Consider the following 12,070-nt stretch of genomic DNA (forward strand, 5'->3'; position numbering starts at 1 on the left):
AGAGGGTTGCCTGCAACCACTGATCTCAGGAAGCAAATCCTGATCACATCCCTGACAGCATGGGCTGAGGCCCAAGAGGTAGAGTCAGAAGAAGCTCCAGAGGAGGGAGAAAGAAGGGAGGATGCAAACTCTAACCACTCAGGGGAGGGAAGGCATCTGACCCTAAGTGAGGATGAGGAAGAACGGTCCACAGTAAATACAGTCACTAGGGGCAGATCCAAAGCTAGTGGTGGGAAGGGGGTCCTTTCAGGAGGAGAGAACCCATCCATCAGAGAAAGAGAGCTGGAGGCCCAGCTAGCATACATAGCTTTGGAAGCAGAGAAGCTGGCCCTAGAAAAGAAAAAGTGGGCATACAAAGAGAAAAGAGATGGAAGCAGTGATAAAGAAGCTGAGGTGTCCATGGGTGGGGGAGTTTGCCCCAGATTACCCAAGGGGGTAGTTCCTGCTTATGTAGAGGGGGATGACATAGATAAGTGGCTGGGGGCCTTTGAGAGGGCACTCCAAATGAGAAGGGTTAGGCCTCAATACTGGGGTTCCCTTTTGTGGGAGTTGGTCCCCAACTCAGGGAGGGATAGGCTTCTGACCTTAAGGGGGGAGGAGGCAGATTCATACCCTAGTATGAAGAGGTGCTTAGCCAAGAAGTTTGGTCTGACCCCAGAGCAATATAGAATGAAGTTCAGGGACACCCAGAAGGTCAGTACCCAGTCTTGGGTTGACTTTGTGGACATTTCACTAAAGGCACTAGAGGGCTGGATTATTGGTAACAAAGTAGATACTTATGAGGGGTTATACAATCTGATCATGAGAGAGCACATCTGGACCAATTGTACCCAAGAAAGGTTACGCCAGCATCTAGTGGACTCTAAGCAGACCAACCCTAGAGAGCTAGGGGAGGCAGCTGATGAGTGGTTGAGAACCAGGGTGGTTGTCAAGTCCCAGGGGGGAGACTCCAAGAAGGGGGGGACAGGTCCCCAAAAACCTAAGGAGGGAGGTGGTAAGCCCACCACAGAGACTCCCTCTGTACCCCAGAACCCTAAGGAGGAGGAGAGAAAATCCCACTCCCACTCTGACAAGCAGAGACAGGGAGACCCAGGGTTAAAAAAGCTCTTGGACAGTAGGGCTTGCTTTGACTGTCAGCAGACAGGTCACTTCAGAGGAGATGCAGCCTGTCCAAAGAAGGTGGTTAGCACTGGGCTATCCAGTGTAGCCATAGAGGAGGATTCCTCAGATGATGAAGTCCTCCTAGCATTGAGCTGGGAGACAGGACCAGATGATCAGCTGGTGATCCCTGAGGGTGGGAGTAGGCACTTCCACCACATTCAAGTGAATGGGATCCCTACCACTGGCCTGAGAGACACCTGTGCCAGTCACACTATAGTGAGTGACCGGTTAGTGACCCCAGACATGTATGTCCCAGGAAAGACAAAGAAAGTCAGGATAGCCACAGGTGAGGTCACCTCCAAACCTGTAGCCATAGTGCCCCTAGAGAGGGAGGGTATCCTTGACTGGATTAGGGTGGTAGTCAGTGCTGACCTTCCCCTAGATTGTATCCTGGGCAATGACCTCCCAGTGGTGAGTCTGGTCACAGATGGGGTGGTCGCCCAGGGCGCCCCCCCAACCCAAAGTCCTGGGGAGTCAGTCCCTACAGTTAGGAGACAGGGGTCCCCAAGAAAAGGAAAGAAGAAAAGGAAGGGTAGGCCACTCTTAAAGAGAGTTCCAGGGAGCCAAAGGCCTTCTGCCCCAGTAGGGGGGGAGCCCAGATTTGGCACTGGTGAGGCCTCACCTGACCCCAAGGAAGTCCTGAGTAGTCAGGCAGCTGTCCAGATGCAAGGTGTTGCCCCTGCACTGACAGAAGGGAGAGTGGAAGGAGGGTGTCTGCCACAGGAGGTGGTAGCCCCCCACTCTAGACAGCAAGAGGGGTGCCAGGACCCCAAAGTTGCCCCTAAAGCAGCTCAACCACCTGTCAGTGGAGAGCTTAGGGTGTGGTTCTGGGTACTGACAGCTGTCAGTAGCCTCTGCTGGGTGCTAGCCTTCCTGGCAGCACTGTACTTGGCCTGGGAGGCAGACCCCAAAGCCAATAGCAAAGTAGGCCCCCTGACCCTATTGGTCATGGTGGGGTTGCTCAAGTGTTGGTTGACCTCTTTGGGTAAGCTAGGTGTTGCCCTAGCAAAGTTTGGAGTAGGGGAGGTGGGCACCTCACTACCCAAGTTGGCAGAGAGAAAGGAGGAAGACCCCCCTAGAGGAAAGTTTCAGTTTGAGTTGGGTCCTTTTACTGTTGGGATGGCTTCACTACCCATAGGGAGTGACCCTGACAGGAGGATATAAGGCAGAGTAGGCCCTGCAAAGGGACAGCCAGTTTTCTTCACTGTCTTCCTCGCCTAACAAGCCAGGAAGACTCTCCCAGGGTTGGGCTGAGTCTCCTGGGCGTGTGGGCTGGGGGGGGGGGTTGTGTGAGAAAACAGGGCTGATTGCAGAGGCCCCATAACTTTTTGCCCCCATTTTCCTCTTTTTGCTGGTGTTTTCCTGACTTTGATGGTGCCCTGGGTACTGCTAACCAGTCCCAGGGCCTGTGCTCTGTGTAAAATGGATATGCAAATTAGGCTAATTATAAGTGGCTAAGTTAACCTACCTATAAGTCCCTAGTATATGGTAGGGCATGTAGGTTTAGGGAACACAGCATAGGTGGTGCACACCTAGGTGCATTGCTGAGGTGCCCAGTGTCATTTTAAAAGCAAGCCTGCCTTGCTGGCTGCTTTTAAATTAAAGTTATATGCAAATTCGACTTTGGAATTAAAGGTACTTCCAAAGTCTTAAACTACCTTATTTTTACATATAAGTCACCCCTAAGGTGTGCCCTATGTGCCCCTAGGGCTGGGTGCCATGTAACTATAAGCAGGGACTTTATAAAAATAGATTTATAAGCCCTGGTGAGGTAAAAACAGCCAAATTCGTTTTTCCCTCATTGAAGTAAATGGCCTTCATAGGCTAGAATGGGCAGACTTTATTTTAAATTTTAAAGTCTCCTTAAATGTTGCATACCAAGAATTTGGTATCAAATTAATTGTTGTAATAAATCCTACAACTTCCAGTTGTTGGATTTAATATAACTAGTTCAGGTAAAAAGTTTAGACTTTACCTAAAAAGTTGCCAATTTCAGCTCTGCATTGTTTTTGCTGCTGTGCTCTGATTGGCCAGCCTGCAGCAGCTTCTGCCAGGCTGCCTTGATGAGGTGTGAAGTGGCCAGGCTTCACACAAAGGAATGTGCTTGGGGGAGAGAATCTCCCCTCAGCAGATGGTGAGGCAGGAAGGGGGAGGGCTGCCAAACTGGTCTTCAAAGGCAGAGAAGGACATTTGCAGCACCCAGCAACACCCCCACATCCTGCAACCCCAGACAGCTAGGTGCCCCCTTGATTAGATTAGGAGAGGGCAGGAGAGAGGTGTGTTTATGATTTTTAGCCACACCAGTGGGTGGGCTCAGCCAGATGTAACCTCCAAAAATCAGATTCATCCATGTTGGATTTTTAGAGACTGTTGCCTTCTGGGATGGATTTTTGCCACACTTCCCAGGAAGTGGTCATCACAGGGGGACGACCCTGTCCCTGATTGGAGAACCAAGGCCCCCCTGCTTTTCACCCAGGAGCAAGGATAAAACTGGCAGACCTGCACCCACACCTCAGATCCCCACCATATTTCAAGAAGAAAGAACTTAAGGAGAAGAAGGACTGCCCTGCTGGACCCCTGGCCTGCACCTGGAACCTGCACTCAGAAGGACTGCACCAGCTGCACACTTGGGCTTCACCACAAGAAGGACTTTGCCTGGCTTCAACTGGTTCAAGGAGGGACTCCCTGTTTGCTACAGGTGAAAAATTGCTAACCAGAGTCCCCTGCACCAACTCCTGAAGAAAGCGACCAGCTGACCACTGTCCAGTGGCCAAAAAGGAGTTTGCGCCAGGTGCATTCTGGGAGTTGAAGTCCGCACCCCCCAAGGACCATCACAGAACTTCTGGACCCTTGGGGTGAGCTGTGGACCCCAAAAGAACCTTAAAAGAACATCTGGGTGAAGCCCCAGAAGTTTGGAAAAGATTTGAGAATTTTTGGAAAAAAGCTCCAAAGAGGGACCGAGCCGCCGCGGAAATTCTAGCCGGCTTGCCTCAACCGCGACCCGGCCTGACTTAGTGGTTCGTCCTGGTAAAGAAAAACATCCGAAAAAGAGACTAAGTCCGAACGTAAAAAGTTGACCGGGACCTCCCAGCCATCGTATCCGAGAAGGGCTCCACGGACGTCGGATCAAGATCCAGGTTTACCCCGGTCGAAGGATTTTCATCTCGAAAAAACGACTAAGTCCGAAGGTAGAAATCACCACCGAGGAAACCCACATCGCGTATCCGGACAAGGGCTCCAGGAGGTCGGATTCAACTGGCAGGTTCGTCCCGGTGAAGAAAAACTTCAAAATAAAGACTAAGTCAGAAGGTAACTTTTTAACCGAGGCCTCCCGCGACCTGTAGCCGAGCAGGGCTCCATCGCGGTCGGCCTGAAAGTTTGACGTTGCCCCGGTCGAGGTGCAACCAGATGACCCGATTGGCGCTTTTTGTTTCTAAGCGCTAGAAAAGTAATAATTCTTTAAAAATTCATATCTCCGGTTCCCCTGAACCGATTTTAATCGTTTTTGTGTCATTTTAAAGATAAAAATATAAACTATTTTTATAAATTGGTTTTGGATTTTTAAACTGTTTCCTGTGTTTTATTTAATTACTGTTTTGTGATATTTGAATGCTTTACACTTTGTCTCCTAAGTTAAGCCTTGACGCTCGTTGCCAAGCTACCAAGGGATGAGCTGGGATTAATTTACTGAGACCTAACTGTACCTATGTGGAGGTTAGTGGCTTGTTGCTAGGTGTAGGTACCTACCGGCCCTACCAATAACCCATTTTCCAACAGTTAGCCAGAGCAACATCGGATTGAAGGTGACAGAGGTCCTTCTAGGTGGGTCAGACTCAGTCCCCCACACCAGGAACGACCCTGCTACCTAGAAATCCAGTAGTCTCATTTAGGATAATGAGAGCCCTCACGACAGCCCCTTCCGCGCAAAGAGTTGCATGTGAAGAGGCCATATTTACAAAGTGGTGTTAAGCCACAAAAAGTGGCTTTACGCCACCTTGTAAATGTGGCACAGTGCATAGGGCCACCATAGCGTCACTATGAGTGACACTCTGGAGGCAATGGGCCCTTTTAAATCTGTCCCCAAATGTTTCAGGCCTTTGGTTATGCTAACTTAATAAAACATTCAATGCACATTCAAAATACATGATTATGTGTGCATCTTGCAATCACAAATTGAAGCAAGTATTATAAATGAAACACAAATATATGCAACTACACCATAGTACAACATCAGAATACATGAATATAAATTTGCAAGAGTACTATAATTTAGCAAGTTAATGTCAAACATTAGAACACACATATATTTGAACTTCTAGACTTATACTGTGAACACATTTTTAGTAATACATTTTGAATGTTCAACTTTACATTAGTAATGTTAAGGCACACAATATATAGATTTTGTCGATTACATTATAATGTCAATCCTGTAATGCACAATGGTGCAACCAAAATTATGTGTCACCACTTGTGTCTCCTATTATTAGTTTTTTCTCCGTCCTTGTAAATTGTGTATATATCCTCCATTAATCCCTCCTACTAATTTCTTTTCATGTTTACCTCTGGGTACATTTTGTATATCTCCCTCCTTGCCCCTTTCACTGGATTCCTACACTACACATCTGTAAATTGTGTATTGGTATATTGTTGTACCATAATTTGTCTCTAACTTCTTGTTTGACTTTTCAGTATGGTTTATCAATTTGTGTTTTTGTTCTTTGTGTCTGTAATAAATATGTTTCTATTTGAAGCATCCTGTCGCTCCTGGGGCTGCAGAAAGCTTTATAAATAAACTATAGTGAAATATATTAAAACTATGCCGAATGCCAAGACCTCTATAATGTCAAGATGATTTGTAATATCCTGGTTACAAATTGTTGATTATATTTTATTCCTTATGACAAACACTATGAAAGTCCACCACAAAACCTCATTTAAATTCTTGGGCTATTGCCTAAGAAAGGGAGCTTCTAGCAGCACATATAAAGTTGACATTTTACATTTGTACTGTGAAAATATGTTCTGTGTGACTTCCAACTTCCTTATTACGATGGTAGGGTAGACTTTATTCTAAACATTACACAGTCTCAGAACAAGATATGATGTAGTGATTTTAGTATGTGCATTACTTAACAGGGAATGATAAGTATGAATATGTTCAGCTAATAATTATTTCTATATTGAGTTTTGAATAATGTATGGCTTTATCTAGTTTATGTATTTCCTTTGTACAGTAAAAATACATTTGCCAGTGTGCAGTTTGTGATCTTTTAAAGAAAAACACTATTAGTACTTGATTCCAACTTCACCTCCAGACTGAAAATTAACCAGTCTATGTTTTAGCAATAATCAATTTATTGTAAGTCACTTTATAAACAGAGTGTGTGGTAACTAGCAGTCTGATTACTGTCTTCTGAAGTTAGATCAAGCTATGCAATAAACATGTTCTTGTTCATCCTTCTTTATCAACTATTGAAAGCGAATTACCAGTGACAGAAACTTAGTAAACTAGATGATAGGCCAATTCTCCCTTTATTTACTCAGGGAACTCTTTTAATTTTGCTCAGTGTCCTGCATTTGACACAACCTTGTGATTGTAGCCGGATGTTCTACCTCAGTATTGATTATTGAATGTAGTCCTGCCACAACATCAAGAGCAGGCTAACCGCTACGACAACACGGCCAAAGCAAATTTATAGACAATAATATAGCTTTATTATTGTTTACTCCCCATAACTGTTTCCTGAAGATATATGTATTTTGTAAATCGTCGTGCATACGTGTCCCATGCATGGAACAAGATGGAATGCTGATAATGATGAAGTAATCCATGTGGCCTATGATATCTATGAGATATGCTTGATAGTATACACTGCTCTAAATAACACCAAGATGTATATGGAATTTAAACTTGAGCAGGCTATATTAACCTCCCGTCCACTTTCCTCTGGGTTGAACTAAGTGCCCTTTATTGCTGCACTGCCTTCTGTGAGTGTTTGTTTCAATACAATTGGTAAGTTGTAACACCTATTCTCATTTGGTGCTTTAATGTCATGCAAACCAAGGACTTGCTACCTTAGTAGATATGATATTACATAGAATCCTTGGGGCATTCAGACTGTTTCTACCGTGCTAGGCGCCATTTACGTAACATTAGCATGTGTTTGGCATTATGTGATAAAAAGCCATGATGTGGTGTGCTGCCATCAAATCTAATTAATCAAACTATTGGTGCAAAAGAAAGTCTTGCGTGAGAAAGGTGACACCTTTGTTTTTGTCACTGTGAATCTCATAGTGCCACTTTGCATTGTATATGTGAATGCACACATTAATAGTAAATCAGTGCTATTGTAAACCAGAAACCCCTTAACGACTGATGACATTCTAAGGATGACTGAAATAAACTGGACTTTTAGAGCCCTGTATACACTTTCTTTCTGCTGCTGCCAAATATCAGGGTAGCAAGTCCAGTGCCAGAAGTTCCTTAGAGTACTGTAGGAGCTGCTACTCTAGCCCATTCTAAATAATGTTCATGAATATCGCTGTTACATTCTAAAAATCGATTTCTAAGTTGGCTAGTTGGAATGAGACTCTTTAAATAATTTCCACTCCATGAGTTAAATATTTGTCCGCATGTGGAAAATTATTTTTAATCCTGACCTGCTCTTCTTTAAGCCCACAACTAAATTCATTATGGAAGAAATTCAAATACTAGGTTTGTTAGAAATACGTTTAATTGGCTTTTTCATAGTTACACAAAATTTCCGAAAAATAAATCAAAACTCCAAGTTATTATACAACATTCAAATCTATTTGGTGCTGAATATTAGAGCAAAATACATCCTTGTGTCTACTTCAGATAAAAGGGCATATTTTTCACTAAAATAATAGAGCAAAAAAAGCATCGCGAACAACAGCCACTCTCGCTTTGTCATTCACATTATTTTTGTCCATTGACAGTAAAACCATGAACTTCTCATCCACAGTAAATGCTTATCACGAATGGTGCATAATTACACAATGTGGCATAAAAGTGAAATTTTTAGGAATGTTGCATGACAGGGGTAATGCAAAATTACTGAAATATGAATGATATCAGAGTAATGCAAAATTCACCCAGGTCCTACTAAATACTCGCTATGTACACACGATGGGGGCAATACATTGTGTGATTCAGCAACATAGTCTAGTCCAATTAACACTTGTAATCCCACTAGCAGGGTTCTTGCAATAATCTCCTTTGGAACAGATAAAATGAGACACCATTGTAGCAGAACATTGTACACAAATTAATGGATTATTGGGTGCAAATGTGTCTTTTGTAAATCCCTTTGACTCTTAAATCGGGCCATTTTTGCATGCAACCTTATTAGACACATTGACAGGTTAGGTATATGTTTTATATATTTTCATCAAGATCATTGTATATGCTGAGATTCATTTACTGTTCCACCGAGCAGGAGCTCCAGTAGAAATCCCCTATTAAAATTGAAAATCCACTCTTCATTTAGAGGTGGGGGAATTAATAGGTTTGCCACAACAGAGCCTCATTAGCCACTAGAAACCTATTTTATGCTAGTAAAATCCCTTTCCTTTTTAAGGGCAACTTCAAAGGAAATTTTTCCTGCCTGGGCGATGGACAAATTCAGAGAAGACAAAGAATGGCTGATGAAATAAAAACCACCCACTGCATTTTAGAGCCTTTGTTATTTTGCTTTTCAGAAACAAGCTCCAAAGTAAAATAAAATGTAGAGTATCAATGTGGCAGACCACCAACTGAATGATCACTTTAGAGTGCCACCTAGCCTCTAACAATGAAAGGGTGAGACACACACTTGGGAGGCTGGGCATGGCTGAAGGGATAAATCAATAGGCAGTAGACCACTTGAGGTCATGCCTAGATGGTGATTCAATTTGTCTGGTATCATTGCTTTCTCTCTGACCCGCGGCCTGCTCAACCTGAGGCCCTGGCCCATCCCACAGGTAATGAGGAGGGCCAACCAGATCTTTCACTGCCTATACACTGTTTGATGTCTGCCTGCCTCCCAGCTCAGTGCCTGTGTATCCCACCCATCTACCCAGGCGTGACCACATGCCTAGGATGCTCAACAAGGGGAGTAACATCCCACACCTCCCTCAAACCACTGGCCCTGCTGTGGCCTGAGTGAAGAGCCTCGCCCATGCCAATGTGCCTTGACTGCACACCAGAGGCTGTTGCCATTTGCTCAGGGCCCTAGCACCAGAAAAGGGAGTGTGTGTTAGACCCACCGTCATAACGGCACTCCTTCACCACCCTCAGGCACCACCTGCAAGTCTGTGCTTGCTTTAGTACATTGTGCATCCAGGCCCACATGCCACCTGGCCACCTGCATCCAGGGATGTTTGCTGCCTCAACAGGGTCCATCCAGTGCCATCCTTCACCATGTGACCCATTTGCCTGCAGCGGCCTTGCACACCTACTCCACAGCATCTTTGACCATTGAGAAACAAGTGACTTGAACTTAACTATGTCACTGACACACAACTTCACGGCATGGCTGATGACCAGCATGCAGGAGTAGCTGGGCCAGAGCACTACATGGTCATAGTCCCTGCCTATTTTTCAGCCTTTCAGCATCAGGTCGGACTCGGTCATACTGGCATACGTGGGTGGGGAGGCTCAACAACTATTTCCATGCCACCCATGAAACGGATGGCACAGTGAAAAGGTCCTGACTCCTGCACTTTGGGGGATAGGAAATCTACAAACTTCTTGAGGCCCTGCTAGCCATGGTGGCTGAGTGTGACTATAATGCAGATATATGGGCCCTCAACATGTTCTTTGACCCACAGCTCAACCCAGACTTTGAGCATTTCAAGGTATGCCAAACCCAAAAGCAAGAAGACAAGAACAATGATGCCTTCCATGCCCAGCTATACCGTTTTGCCTGCAAGTGTTGATGATTATCAACCCAAAGAAGTGTGTGCCCAGCTCATCCAAGGCTGGAGGTCCACCACCCTAAGATGACTCTTTCTATGTCTGCCTTGCATATCGATGAGTGCCATTCTGGTCCCAGGAGCTCTCAAACAGCTAGTGGGGGGACTTGAAACAAGCCCTCAACCGGACAACCTGTGCCACGGGCACATCAGACCCTGGATCTCTAAAGGGGCAAGGTGGAGACAGTTGATGCAAAATATTGATGGGCTAGCCGGCCCCCATTGGCAGCCAGGCCATCAGCAACCTTCCCCAAATGTGAAAACTGTGGCATGGGCCAACTCCAACTTGTTTGCCTGGCCAAAGGCAAGACCTGCTCCAAGTACAGGAAGACCAATCACTTTGCCCACATCTGCAGAAGTACAGGACAAGGCTGAAGCCCCCAGTCTCAGTGCAAGAGGCCAATCACATCGAAACACCACACACTGGATGACAACATGCCCCAAGGGTCCCACTCCTTCTTGCGTGACCCCCAACAATGAAGATGACATCATCTTCAACACCCTCACGCCCAACTGGACAAAAGGTACAAGAAGCTGGCCCCCCGTAGACTATCATGGCTGGGGACATGGTGAGTCCTGCCCTGATTAATACAGGGCACTTTTAATTTCATGGACAGCCATCAAAAAAGGTGACTGAAGAATACAGACCCACTTCCACCTAACCAAGGATGAGATTGGTACCGTTTTGGGGTGCTGCACTGCAGAGGACCTAGGACTTGTCTTCTTCACCCAGCATGTACACACTGACCAAGCAAGCATGATTATAAAGGGATCTCTTCTAAGGCCTATGCCACCCACAAGTGGTGCTCCACTTTGACCATGCCATCCAGCTGGTGGCTCTGCACCACCAATGCATCCCCTTCCACCTGTGACCTCAGGTGGAAGCAGAGCTGAGGAAGCTGGAACAGCTGGATATTATAAGGAAAGTGAAGACAACACCCCTGGGTGTCCCCGTTGGTAGTCGCTCCCAAGACAACCTGGGGCAGTGTGCCTTTGTGTTGACATGCACCTCCTGAAAATGGCGATACACTGTGGGAGACATTTAATGCCGACTATGAACAACATCATCATAGACCTCAATGGGGCACAATGTTTTTCCAAGTAAGACCTCAATGCTGGGCACCACCAACTTGAACTAGACCCCTCATACAGGTAGATCTCCCTGCCACCCACACCCACTTTACAGAGCATGGTCTGACTCTACACAAGGAGAAGTGCTCCTTCTTTGACCAATGAATCATCTTTTGTGGGTCCAACTAACAAATGCGGATTGACCCGAGAAAGTCAGAAGCAATCTATACAGCAGCAAAGCCCATAACTTTATGAGAATTACAGAGTTTTTTTGGGATAGCCACATACTGCTGCCAATTCATTCAGAGTCTGGCAATATTGAAAGAACCCCTATGGGTCCTCACCAAGATGACCATCAAATTTGAATGGACCAACTGGGGAAGAGGAGGCCTTCTGACATATAAAAGATGCACTCATGCACAACACCACCGTGGAGCACTATGACCCAAAAATGGAACAAAGAACTGATTGTTGATGCCAGCCTCATTGGGCTTGGGACAGTCCTAATGCAAGAGTCAAGCCACAAGACATAGGTTGCGATCGCATATGCCAGAGGAGCACTCACAAGGATGGAGTCCAGGTTTGCACTGATAGAGAAGGCAGCCCTGGACATCCAGTGGGATTGCCGCCATTTTCATCTGTACCCATGTGGTCGTTTCTTGAGGGTCATCTCAAATCATAAGGTGCTGGTCCTCCCCTTTGCCTGCACGTCACGCAACCCACCTCCCAAGATTGATCGATGGGCAGTCCAGCTGCAGATGCACAGCCCCACAGTGGTGTAGAGACCTGGAGCGCACAACCTGGCAGACTTCCTGTGGAGACCCCCAGATGGGGGAAAATGAATGAGAAGGATGAGGAC

This window comes from Pleurodeles waltl, chromosome 6 (assembly GCF_031143425.1).
Source record: "Pleurodeles waltl isolate 20211129_DDA chromosome 6, aPleWal1.hap1.20221129, whole genome shotgun sequence".
In the NCBI taxonomy this organism is placed as follows: Eukaryota; Metazoa; Chordata; class Amphibia; order Caudata; family Salamandridae; genus Pleurodeles; species Pleurodeles waltl.